Raw genomic sequence first — 13351 nt, 5'->3', positions numbered from 1 at the left:
CAAAAGATTTTTTAAGAATTTATTTTCTAATGTGTGTCTATGTCAGTAAGATTCTAACATGTGGTTGAATTTGTAAATGATGCTCATTTAGATTGTGTGCTTGAAATCAAGATCAAACAATGTTAAAGCTAAGGAGAAGTTTAAGGATGAAATATGAATTTCTAAGGAATGTTTACAAGCTAAGTGTCTGCGTGTGTGAGTACTATAAAATATACGCAGATAATATGCAAGTATACACAATCGTTCAAGTAATATAATGATGAGTGAGTATCGTCTCCACAGGGATTGGGTGAAATTACAAAAGTCTGACCAAAGCTAAGTTTTAATCTATCTATATATAGTTAGTATTTATATATACAAGTGTCACGACAAATGAAAATGTGTATGAAGGTGGATGCAGATGAATGGTTTGATGGTGTAGCATATGGAAATGCAGTGGCAAGATAAGATGTTTAGTGTTGAAAATAGTGCAATGTCGAGGTAATAGAAGATGATAAAGAAACAGGAAACAGACAGCAAGTGAAATGAAAAGAAGATAATCCTCACGTGACAAGCTTCCAATGGAATGAATGATAAGGATTGATTTAAGGATGCTAAACTTATTTCTCAGGCATATTTAAGCTATTTAATCTTTACTTGCTCGACAGGGCTTTCCTAAAATGTTCTCAAATGAACCTAACAGAATAGGATGCCAAGGCATCTGCTCTCACTCAACGATGTTGTCCAGCCTACCCTATTGATAAAGACACCATTTTTAGTCGTTGAAATCCTATCCTAGTCTCTCCCGAGATCTAAGGGATTAGGTTATAATATCCCTAGGCCGGTTCAAAGCCCCTTGAAAATATTATAACCCATTGCTTATGAGGATCTTGTCTTGCGGTTCTCTCGAATACTTACAAGTATTTTTAGCTTAGGTTTCTCCCGAATACCTAAACTTCATCTAAGAAATGGATATTTCCATGCCTTTTACAAGCCTAGATGGTGAAGCATTTATAAGCAAAGAAAATAAAAAAACCAAGATAAACTTAAATATACCATTAAAATAAAGTTTAAACATCCATTAAACCAACCACCACCAAATAAGTTAGTTCATGGTGGGGTTCAAAATATCCAAACACAAAGTCATGCAAATATTCGTTCCAACAACCCACAAATAAATATAAAAATAGTAGCAAAAAGGGAAGTGAGAAGTAGCCTTCGACGCGCCACCGGAGGTCTCCTCGGCCACCACGAACTACCTTAGCTTGCTAGCTCCTCTCGGCACCTAGCTCGCCACTCCTTGGAGCTTAAGCAATGGAGGAAAACCCAAGGAAGAAGAAGGAAAAAGAAAATAAAAATAAAAATCTGATTTTTTTCTGCTCTGTGCGTGTACCTCTTCACGTCCTCTCCCTTGTTGTCTCCCTTGAGGTGTAATATATAATAAAAATATCTAGGGATAATGATGAGGTTGTTGGGTGCAAAATACCCCTCATACCCCTAGAATCACATGTAGTGCGTGAGCCTTATCCTCCAGGTGGCAGTGGTCCCATAGTAGCTCTGGCAGGCGGTTACAACAATCATTTCACGTGCAGAGCTAGCTGTCCTCGTACAGCTGTATCTTTTTATCGTTTTCTGTGCCAGAAATGCCAAGTCATTTCAACCTGCTTCAGCAACGTGTGATGTCGCGACATTACTTCCCATCTAGTCCTTTTTGCTTGCTATTCCCTGCACACCACAGATAAACTGAACATTTCCTTCAAGCAGCATCATTAAGAAATAAAATAGCACTACCACCATAAATGCAACTATATGCAACTACATGATCCTAAAATGCCTAAAATGAGCTTTTAAACAAACAATAACTTAACTGAAAAAGGCCTTAAAAGTAGCCTTTTTAGGAAGTTAACACCCCCCCAAACTTAAGCTATTGCTTGTCCTCAAGCAATGGATAGCAGTTACATAAGCAAAATGTCATGGCAATGTTCAATAATAAGACAGTAGGACAAAATTGGATTTCAACCCTAAGAAAATAGGCTTCAACATGCTAGACTTATTAAGAATTCAAGTACTTTTCCCTAGGTCAAGATCCTTTTGTGGTAATGTGTGTGCGTGATTGTATCCAATCTATACTTAGCAAACTTAGACAATTTCTACTCGAGTCCTCTAGTTTTTGTCAAGGCATTTACTTATTCATTAAGCACATTTTCTTTACTCCCTTTTTTTTACTGCTGTTACGAAGGGAGTCAGCTCATCACACCTACTCTCCCACACTCTAGGTGAAATGGAGCACACCTCCACCCCCGAGCTAGTTAAGTAGAGTCATCCCGTGACTACTTTTATTCACTCATATGCACATGGCTACCATTTATTAAAGAGAGTTTCAGGCAATGCCACGGCACAGAGGAGTGTCCCTCTACAGCTATGCCTAAGCATTTATTCACAGTTTCATATATAAGGGAGTTGTTTTTTATTTTTCTTTTAAGCACAATATCATATTTCAATGCCAAAACTAACTAGAGTTCCTTTATAAAAAATTTCCAAATTTTCTAAGTATAGAGAACATAAAAATCGTGTAAAAGTTTTTCACAAAGCATCAAGCCCTAGAGTAAGTTCTATCATCAACAGTCATTTACATTCAGATTCTAGCCTAACAAGATCATCATCATCGAGTATCCTCAAAACATTCTATCTAACTATCCTACCATTTACTGATGTCATGGCATAATACTACGCTAATGCTATCATGCATATGTCCTAGCAATAACACTACCTCCCCCAAACTTAAGGGAAGCATTGTCCTCAATGCTTAAAGAGAACTAAATATAAACTAAATGTCATGCAATGAAATGCAAACTAAATGAAAATGAATGCAAGTGAGGTACCTCAATGTTTATGTGGTGGTGTTGCCTTGGAGGTGCTAGCAGCTCCTCGCTTAGTGCGCTTGCGAAGGGGTGCTGGGCTGGATTATGAGGAAGTAGAGTAATAATGCGTAATATTCTTACGTCCAGCCGTGGTCTTGGTGCGTCGACCAGTACGTGGTGCAGGAACGGGACTGGGTGTTTCCTCGACAGGGACAGTGGGCAGATATTCAGGGGTGTCAGAACGGTGCTGATCAGGAGTCGGGTTATCAACTGGAGGATCTTCTTCATCTTGTTCGGGCTCTGGAGATGCCTCGGCATTGAATGCCGGCATAATTTCTTCTGGGAAGCCAGGGAAATTCCGTTGACCGTGGGGAAAAATTTCTTGAAACATCGATTCCACCACAGCATCTCTATGCTTCACATACCCAAAGAAATTGTGGATATCACCGTGTAAAGCATGCATATGATTCTGAGTCTGCATCATAGCTTCCTCGAGAGCAAGTAACTTTGCCTTAACATTAGTTTCATCGTATTGTGAGAAGTAGGCATGAGTTTGTGCTTAAGGAAGTGATTCCATAACTTAGCGTACGGCTGAAGATGCTCTCTGTTGACCGAGTATCTACTTGTTTGGTGCCCATTCCACTCAATGTTTTCGAAGCATAAGTCCTCAAGGATTTCATCGTAGGTGGTGCTATCGGCTTCATCCTCGAACTGGGCATGTCGGTCCACCACATCCTGTAAATGATAATATTGATTAATTGCAGTGGGTGTAAAACGAATTTGTTTACCTCGCACGAAAATGGCATGTTGGTTTAGCTTGGAAATATTTACATAAAATTCCTTAACCAACGAGGCATTTACTGAACCCGGATGGCGTGCGAACTTCTTCCACTTGAGTGGCATAACAATGTCCATTACGTCGGGTCCCAAGCCACCATCGGTCTCCTCGGTAAAAATAAAACCTAACTCAAAGAAGAGTTTTCAGTTCTTAAAGTTTTGGAACCGAGCCTTGGCCTCCTCGTTCTCAAACTGTTGGAACTTGGAACCTTCAGGTGCAGCCGGTCTTGTGCGCACCATTTTCAACAGTTGTGAAGTAAGAAAGATGAAAAATGAAGTAGCTTTCAAAAGCTTTGTAGAGTTTTGGCTATGGAGAGAAGAGTGAAGAAGATGAAGAATATGAGAGATAAAAAGTAAAAGTTAAAAAATGAAATAGAAAAGTTAAGGAAGAAAGAAAAAAGAAAAAGTTAAAAGTTTAGGAGGGAAAAGGGGTGATAGGACGGTTAAGAGAGAAATTAGTGGGTGGATGCGTATATGGGGAAGGAAAAACTGCCAAAAGAAATGATGGTGATGGGACAAAACTGTGGAGAGAGAAAAGAAATGTCAGAAATAAAATAAATTAAAAAGAAACAAAATCAAAGAATATCTCTCCCATTAATGCTCTGTCATTTTCTCCATTTGGGTAACCGCTCCCTGCACGGTTTGCAGCAATGTGGTCCCTACAAATCATATCAAAAATTAATTAAAAAACAAAACAAAATAAAATGAAAGAAAAACTTAAATTTTAAATTTTATTTATGCACAGACACAAATTCAATGCCGTGGCATCGAATTTTAGTTCTCCTCTTAGCACGCTTCAACATCGTGTAGACGTAACACGTCCTTGTTGTGCGGTGGTGGAACTTCATTGTAAGCTTTCAGACGCAGGCCATTGACCTTGAAGATCGTCCCATTGTCTATTCTCTTGATGTCAACAGCTCCATGGGGGTAAACATAATGCACCTCAAACGGCCCTGACCATCGAGATTTGAGCTTCCCAGGGAAGAGTTTGAGTATGGAGTTGTAAAGCAAGACTTGTTGTCCCACATGAAAATGTCGTGGCATCAGTTTCTGGTTATGCCACTTCTTGGTTTTCTCCTTGTAGATATGAGCATTCTCATATGTTTGTGCTCTAAACTCTTTCATTCCATTAAGTTCCAGTAATCTTTGTTCCCCAGTTACTTGAGCATAAATTCAATCGCTTGATGGCCCAATATGCCTTATGCTCGAGTTCAACCGGGAGATGACAAGCTTTACCATACACTAGCTTGAATGGTGACATTCCCAAGGGAGTTTTGAACGTTGTTCTGTACGCCCAAAGTGTTTCATCCAACTTTGGCGACCAATCTTTATGCCTTGGGTTCACCACTTTCTCTAAAATATGCTTGATCTCTCGATTGGATATCTCTGCTTGGCCATTTGTCTGCGGATAATATGCCGTGGCAATCTTGTGTAGAACTCCATATCTCTTCAATGCCTTGGCAATTAACTTGTTATCAAAGTGGGTTCCTTCGTCACTAATAATAGCTCGAGGTACTCCAAACAGAGTGAATATATACTTGTGCAAAAACTTGAGTACGGTCTTGGAGTCATTCCTTGATGTCGCTATTGCTTCTACCCACTTTGACATATAATCCACAGCAAATAAGATATATAATTTTCCTTCAGAAGATGGGAATGGTCCCATGAAATCGATGCCCCACACATCAAACAATTCTATCTCCAAGATATTTTGCAGCGGCATCTCATGTCATCTAGAGATGTTTCCAGTCTGTTGGCATCGATCTCAAGCTTTGTAAAATGCTTGGGCGTCTTTAAACAGAGTTGGCCAGTAAAAGCCTGATTGCAGGACCTTAGCATGAGTACTTGCTCCACTAAAATGACCTCCACTTGGGGCCGAATGAAAATAGTACAAAATGTCGCGCTGTTCCTCTTCAGGTACACATTGTCTACTGAGCTGATCGGCACAATGCTTGAACAAATATGGCTCGTTCCAAAAATAGTGCCTTGCATCGTGCTTGAACTTCATTTTAGCCTGACTATCTAAATTAAAAGGCAAAATTCCACTAACAAGAAAATTAACAAGGTCAGCGTACCGCGGAATTGCCGCGACATATAAAAGTTTCTCATCAGGAAATTCCTCTTGGATATCTACAGTGCCATGGCATTCAGAATTTTTCTCTAGCCTAGATAAGTGATCAACAACTTGATTTTTAGTTCCTTTTCTATCTACCACCTCTAAGTCAAAATTCTTGTAAAAGTAAGATCCACCTAATAAGTCTAGGCTTGGCATCCTTTTTGTTCACTAGGTATTTTATAGTCGAATGATCAGTGTGAACAATAACTCTTGTGCCTATTAGGTAAGGTCTAAATTTATCAAAAGCAAATATCACGGCAAGTAATTCTTTTTCAGTGGTGGTGTAGTTCAATTGTGCTTCATTTAAAGTGCGGCTAAAGTAATAAATAACATGAAAAATTTTACCTCGGTATTGCCCCAAAACAGCTCCTATGGCATAATCGCTTGCATCACACATCAGCTCAAATGGTGATGTCTAATCGGGAGGAACTACAATGGGTGCCGAGATCAGTTGTCTTTTTAGCTCAGTAAATGCGCCGAGGCATAACTCATCAAACACAAAGGGTTGGTTTTGTTGAAGCAATGTGCACAAGGGATTAGAAATCTTGGAGAAGTCTTTGATAAACCTTTTATAGAATCCAGCATGTCCAAGAAAACTTCTTATCCCCTTGACTGAAGTTGGTGGTGGCAACTTTTCAATCACCTTAATCTTCACCTTATCCACCTCAATACCCTTGTATGAAATTTTGTGGCCTAATACAATGCCTTCAGTCACCATGAAGTGACATTTCTCCCAATTTAAGACCAACTCAGCCTCTTCGCATCTTTTGATAACTTTTGCTAGATTGCCGAGACATCATTCAAAATCATCCCCACAAACAGAAAAGTCATCCATGAAGTTCTACAGAAAATCCTCAACCATGTCGGAAAATATAGCTTGCATACAGCGCTGAAATGTTACCGGGGCATTACAGAGTCCAAAGAGCATCCTCCTAAAGGAAAAAGTGTCATAGGGACAAGTGAATGTAGTCTTTTCTTGGTCCTCTAGTACGATGGCAATTTGATTGTACCCCGAGTACCCATCCAAAAAGCAATAGAATGCTTTGCCGACCAATCGATCCAAAATTTGTTCGATGAAAGGTAGAGGAAAATAGTCCTTCTTCGTAGCTTTGTTGAGCTTTCTATAGTCCATGTATATCCTCTATCCGGTAACAGTGCGAGTAGGTAATAGCTCATTATCCTCATTAGTAACCACAGTCGTGCCTCCTTTCTTTGGAATACACTAGACAGGGCTCACCCATGAGCTATTGGAGATAGGGTAAATCACTCCAGCATCAAGCCATTTCAGAATTTCTTTCATCACCACTTTCTTTATAACAGGGTGGAGTCTTCTTTGTGGTTCAATTGAATTGTCGTGGCAATCTTCAAGCAGAATCTTGTGCATGCAGATCGTGGGACTAATGCCTTTCAAGTCAGCCATAGTCCAACCAATTGCTTTCTTATGCTGCATCAAAACACTTAACAAACTTTGTTCTTGATTAGAGTAAGGTTAGCGGAAATAATCACCGGTAAAGTCTCATCGGTACCTAAGTAAACATATTTAAGATGCTCCGGCAAAGTCTTAATCTCTAAAGTTGGTGCATGCAATAATGAAGGCTTAGGATGAATAAATTCATCAAAATTCAGATGGTCAAAATTCATACATGGTCTAGCTTTTAGTAAGCTAGATTACTCCTCCAAAATTGGAAAGTCGTCGGACTCCACTAAGCTTTCATCATCCACCAAATATTCCTTTTCTGCTAGCTGAATGAAATTGTTCTGGCAAAGATGTTCAATTTCTTCTTCAATCACTGATTTCAGTTCAGAAATGCCTTGGCATTCTTCATTGTCATCAACATATTTGAGCATTCGAAACACATTGACAGTCACACACTGATCATCCACTCTTATGGTGAGTTCACCTTTTTCACAGTCTATCAATATACGTCCAGTGGCTAGGAAAGGTCTTCCAAAAATAATTTGTGCCTTGGCATCAACTTCGCAATCCAGAATTAAGAATTCGACTGGACACAAACTTATCCACCCTCACTATGACATCCTCGACTCTCCTTTCAGGTTTAACATGAGATCTATCGGCAAGTTGTAAAATAACCGAGGTGGGTCTTATATCTCCTATGCCAAGCTTCAAGAATATAGATTTTGGCATTAAGTTGACACTTGAGCCAAGATCACATAATGCCTTTCCAACGAAATTAGTTCCAATCGAACAAGGAATAATAAAGCTGCCCGGATCATTTTTCTTTGGCGGCAACTTACTCAATGAAGAACAAAATTCTGTTGTTGTGGCAACAATCTCTACTTTCCTCTTCTTGGTACAGATTTCCTTCAGAAATTTGGCATACATCGGCATCTGTTCAATATTTTCCAAGAGAGGTACATTGATATGGAGCTGATCAAGAATGTCCACGAACTTTTTGAACTGAACTTCATCATTATGCTTCTTCAATCTTTGAGGGAAAGGTGGTGGAGGTCAATCTTCCTTAACTGCAGTAGTAGGAATAGCTTTTGTCGTGGCATCAGAATCTGGTGCCTTAGTAGAATCATCCTCCTTGTCCTTCTCAGAAATATTATCATCATGTAATTCAGCTTCACCATTTTCATTAGTGGGAGTAGATTCATCATGTTGTGCCCCACTAGCTTTAACTTGTTGATTGATTTGTATTCTACTCCTAAGAGTTAACATATTACAATGCTCCATTCCATGCCCTTTAGTGACTTCAGTATCACTTGGCAATCATCCTTGCTGTCGCTCTTGCAATGTCGTAGCAATCTGACCAACTTGAACTTCCAAAGCTCTTAAAGACAAGCTATGGCTTTGAAGTAAGGCGCCTTGATTATGAAGTAAAGCTCCTTGATTCTTAATTGAAGTAGAATGGTCTTGCAGCATTGTCTTCGTAGTAGATATGAACTCTTGAATTGTAGCTTCCAAGGAACTCATGCTTACTGAAGTTGAAGCTCATTTGTTAGTATTATGACATGGCATAGAATTCTGGTAACTTTGAGACTCATTGTGATTCTGCTACCGAGTAGAGTGATTAGCATTGTGGGCTTCTTAATTTCCCCAAAAGAAATTGGGTGTTGACACCATCCAGCATTATAAGTGTTAGAGTAAGGATTGTTGTTGCCTCGATTATAATTGCCTACAAAGTTGATGGACTCGTGATTGCTCGGGCATTCGCTCTCATGATGATTGCCTTGGCATAACAGACATACCAAGCTAGTTGCTTTCACTTCCTTTACCTCAGTAAAGCGTTGTAAGTTTTTCAGCATATTAGTGATAGTTGAGAGTTGAGCGGATATCGAATCCTTGGTATCTAACTCAAATGCTCCAAGTGCTCTTCTCCCACTCCCAAGTCTTGAGGAAGGAAATTGATAATCATTGTTAGCAATTTTGTCCAAGATAGCAAACGCCTCAGCAGGTGATTTATCCAGCAATGTCCCATTTACCGAGGCATCCAGTAACATCCTCGTGGGTGTATTTACTCCATTATAGAACATGACTACTTGAGTCTAATCGTGAAAACCATGATTTGAACACTTTCAAAGCAAACTCTTATAACGATCCCAACACTCATACATGGATTCGTCGTCGCCCTGGCGAAAAGATGATATATCATTCCTTAGTTGGGTATTCATATTTAGTGGGTTGTACCTCAATAAGAAACTCTTGCAAAGATCAGTCCATGATTTCATCGAACCGGCTGGTACACCACTCAACCAAGCCCTTGATCGGTCATGCAATGAATACGGGAACAACTTTAACTTCAGAAAATCCTCATGTACTCCCTCTTGGCGAAAAGAATCACAAACTTCTAGAAAATTATGAATGTGTTGTCTGTCATCTTCATTTGGCATAGCCCCAAACTGCCCAATAGAATTCAACATGTTGAACATGACTGGTTTCAGCTCGAAATGTGCAGCTTGAATTTCGGGTGCCACGATTCCAGGATTCAGATCATCCAGCATCGGATTTAAGTGATCACGAATAACGCGTGACCTAACAGCAGGATCATCATTGTCTAATACCGCAACATTCTAATTTCCGTCATCCTGACCAATGCCTTGGTTTCCAATCTGATACATGTTTCCTCTAGCGCGTTGAGCACGTCTCCTTTGTCTAAAGAGTCTTTCAATTTTAGGTTCTATCGGTTCCAAAGGCTCTTCAGAATTTCTTCTAGGCATACACTAAATAAACCTGAAAAATAAAACAAAAATATGAAGTAAACTATACAAAAAATAAAAATTCAAAACAAAATAAAATGCTCTGGCAAAACTAAATAACTTCAGGCTGCCAATCCCCGACAACGACGCCAAAAACTTGTTCGCGTGTGTGAGTACTATAAAATATGCGCAGATAATGTGAAAGTATACACAATCGTTCAAGTAATATAATGATGAGTGAGTATCGTCTCCACAGGGATTGGGCGAAATTACAAAAGTCTGACCAAAGCTAAGTTTTAATCTATCTATGTATAGTTAGTCTTTATATATACAAGTGTCACGTCAAATGAAAATATGTATGAAGGTGGATGCAGATGAATGGTTTGATGGTGTAGCATATGGAAATGCAGTGGCAAGATAAGATGTTTAGTGTTGAAAATGGTGCAATGTCAAGGAAATGGAAGATGATAAATAAACAGTAAACAGACAGCAAGTGAAATGAAAAGAAGATAATCCTCACGTGACAAGCTTCCAATGGAATGAATGATAAGGATTGATTTAAGGATGCTAAACTTATTTCTCATGCATATTTAAGCTATTTAATCTTTACTTGCTCGTCAGGGCTTTCCTGAAATGTTCTCAAATGAACCTAACAGAATAGGATGCCAAGGCATCTGCTCTCACTCAACGATGTTGGCCAGCCTACCCTATTGATAAAAACACCCTTTTTAGTCGTTGAAATCCTATCCTAGTCTCTCCCGGGATCTAAGGGATTAGGTTATAATATCTCTAGGCCGGTTCAAAGCCCCTTGAAAATATTATAACCCATTGCTTATGAGGATATTGTCTTGCGGTTCTCTCGAATACTTACAAGTTTTTTTAGCTTAGATTTCTCCCGAATACCTAAACTTCATCTAAGAAATAGATATTTCCATGCCTCTTACAAGCCTAGATGGTGAAGCATTCATAAGCAAAGCAAATAAAAACCAAGATAAACTTAAATATACCATTAAAATAAAGTCTAAACATCCATTAAACCAACCACCACCAAATAAGTTAGTTCATGGTGGGGTTCGAAATATCCAAACACAAAGTCATGCAAATATTCGTTCCAACAACCCACAAATAAATATAAAAATAGTAGAAAAAAGAGAAGTGAGAAGTAGCCTTCGACACGCCACTAGAGGTCTCCTCGGCCACCACGAACCACCTTATCTTGCTAGCTCCTCTCGGCACCTAGCTCGCCACTCCTTGGAGCTTAATCAATGGAGAAAACCCCAAGGAAGAAGAAGGAAAAAGAAAATAAAAATCTTATTTTTTTTTCTGCTCTATGCATATGCCTCTTCACGTTCTCTCCCTTATTGTCTCCCTTGAGGTCTAATATATAATAAAAATATCTAGGGGTAATGATGAGGTTGTTGGGTGCAAAATACCCCTCATACCCCTAGAATCACATGTAGTGCGTGAGCCTTATCCTCCAGGTGGCAGTGGTCCCATAGCAGCTCTGGCAGGCGGTTACAGCAATCATTTCACGTACAGAGCCAGCTATCCTTGTACAGCTGTATCTTTTTATCATTTTCAGCACCAAAAATGCCAAGGCATTTTAACCTGCTTCAGCAACATGTGATGTCGCGACATTACTTCCCATCTAGTCCTTTTTGCTTGCTATTCCCTGCACACTACAGACAAATTGCACATTTCCTTCAAGCAACATCATTAAGAAATAAAATAGCACTACCACCACAAATGCAACTATATGCAACTACATGATCCTAAAATGCCTAAAATGAGCTTTTAAACAAACAATAACTTAACTGAAAAAGGCCTTAAAAGTAGCCTTTTTTAGGAAGTTAACACTAAGGACACCAGGTGAGTGCATATTTAATTTGTATTTATGTTATCGAATAAACATTGGCTTGTGATGAGCCAGTGACAGAGTTTCTATGGTAATAAGTGACTTTTTATTTATGCATATATGTGTGTTTGGTGAGCTAATAGAGTTAGTGAATAAGCTGAAAATGCAAATTGGTGAAATCTGCCTAGATTTGTGATCTAAACAGTAAGTTTAGAAAATCACCATAAATTCTAAAGAAATTATTAGAGGATGATTTTTATACCTTTGGATTCTTATATCAGTCTAGTTTTGTTTAAAACAAACGGCTATTGATTTCGAGGAGTTTACCAAAAGATATGAATTTTTAATCGAGGATAGGTCAAAAAAATAAGTTTAGATTTGTATTCGAGTCTAGTTTCTATTGGTATAAACGGAATAATTTTTTAGCTTGTGGATTAATAGATAATAATATTTCTTTGATGGTAGTGCAAATTGCCAAAATATGAAATTGTGATAAATTTTGGGATCGAACCAAATTGAAAGCAACGAATCAAGTTAAAGCTTAGTGAGGCTTATAATTTGACTTGTATATAAAGTGTCAAAGTGAGCGCAATGTATGCATGATATTATACATGGATATTTTATACATCATTAGGAATACTCGCGACGAGTCTACTTGTTCGTATTGACATGATATTTATGTCATTTGTCATATGATTAACATATTCTAAATATGTCAAAGGTTGAATATAAAATGCATTGATCACTGGTTGTTATATATAATGTTTATCATGAATATATATAATGATTATTATGAAAGTTATTTCAGATATGAATTGCCTAATGCGAAACTATACAAATATACTTTGCCATGAATAGATTAAATAAATATAGACTATATGTCTAAGTAAGTCATTAAGGGACAGGGTATAGTTGGCATGCCATAGAGTCCCAGTAGCTGCAGATGGTGGGCACGATCTTATGTGTCATATCCGAATCAGTACTAGAGTGTAAACTTAGTGCAGGTGGTGGGAATGACCTTATGTGTCATATCCGGGTCAACACTAGAGTGTAAACATAGTGCATGAGGTGAGGACGACCTTATGTGCAAGCACTTCGGTGCATATTTGACTCGAGTACCCAGGGTCTTCATAGGTTTATATTTGGGCTATGGTTTATTGGTTAATATATGATAAACATTTGAATAAGTTATTAAGCTTATGGTATAAATGGCAAGTATATTGATAAGAAATTTTATATGTGATTCATATCATGTTAATATTAACATCATGATTGAAATTATAGGTAAAGTGATCGTATTACATTAATTGTTGTTACTCATTTAGTAAAATGGTCATAATGCCTTAAACATTGTTACTCAATTTCATTTATGTGTTGCATTGCCTTGAATATTTCTATTGCTTGCCTCACTAAGTGTATATTTAGTGTGTGATGATGTTCACGCGTAGGTAAAAGAAAACAATAGGAGTAAGGAGCTGAGCTTGGCATTAATCACCAAGGAATATTTTTGTGTATTAGTGATGACATCCTACTATTGTTTTG

The sequence above is a fragment of the Hibiscus syriacus genome, unplaced genomic scaffold, assembly GCF_006381635.1.
Source record: "Hibiscus syriacus cultivar Baekdansim isolate YM2019G1 unplaced genomic scaffold, ASM638163v2 tig00110945_pilon, whole genome shotgun sequence".
NCBI lineage: Eukaryota > Viridiplantae > Streptophyta > Magnoliopsida > Malvales > Malvaceae > Hibiscus > Hibiscus syriacus.
The sequence above is the reverse complement of the archived record's forward strand: the minus strand, read 5'-3'. Positions refer to the sequence as shown.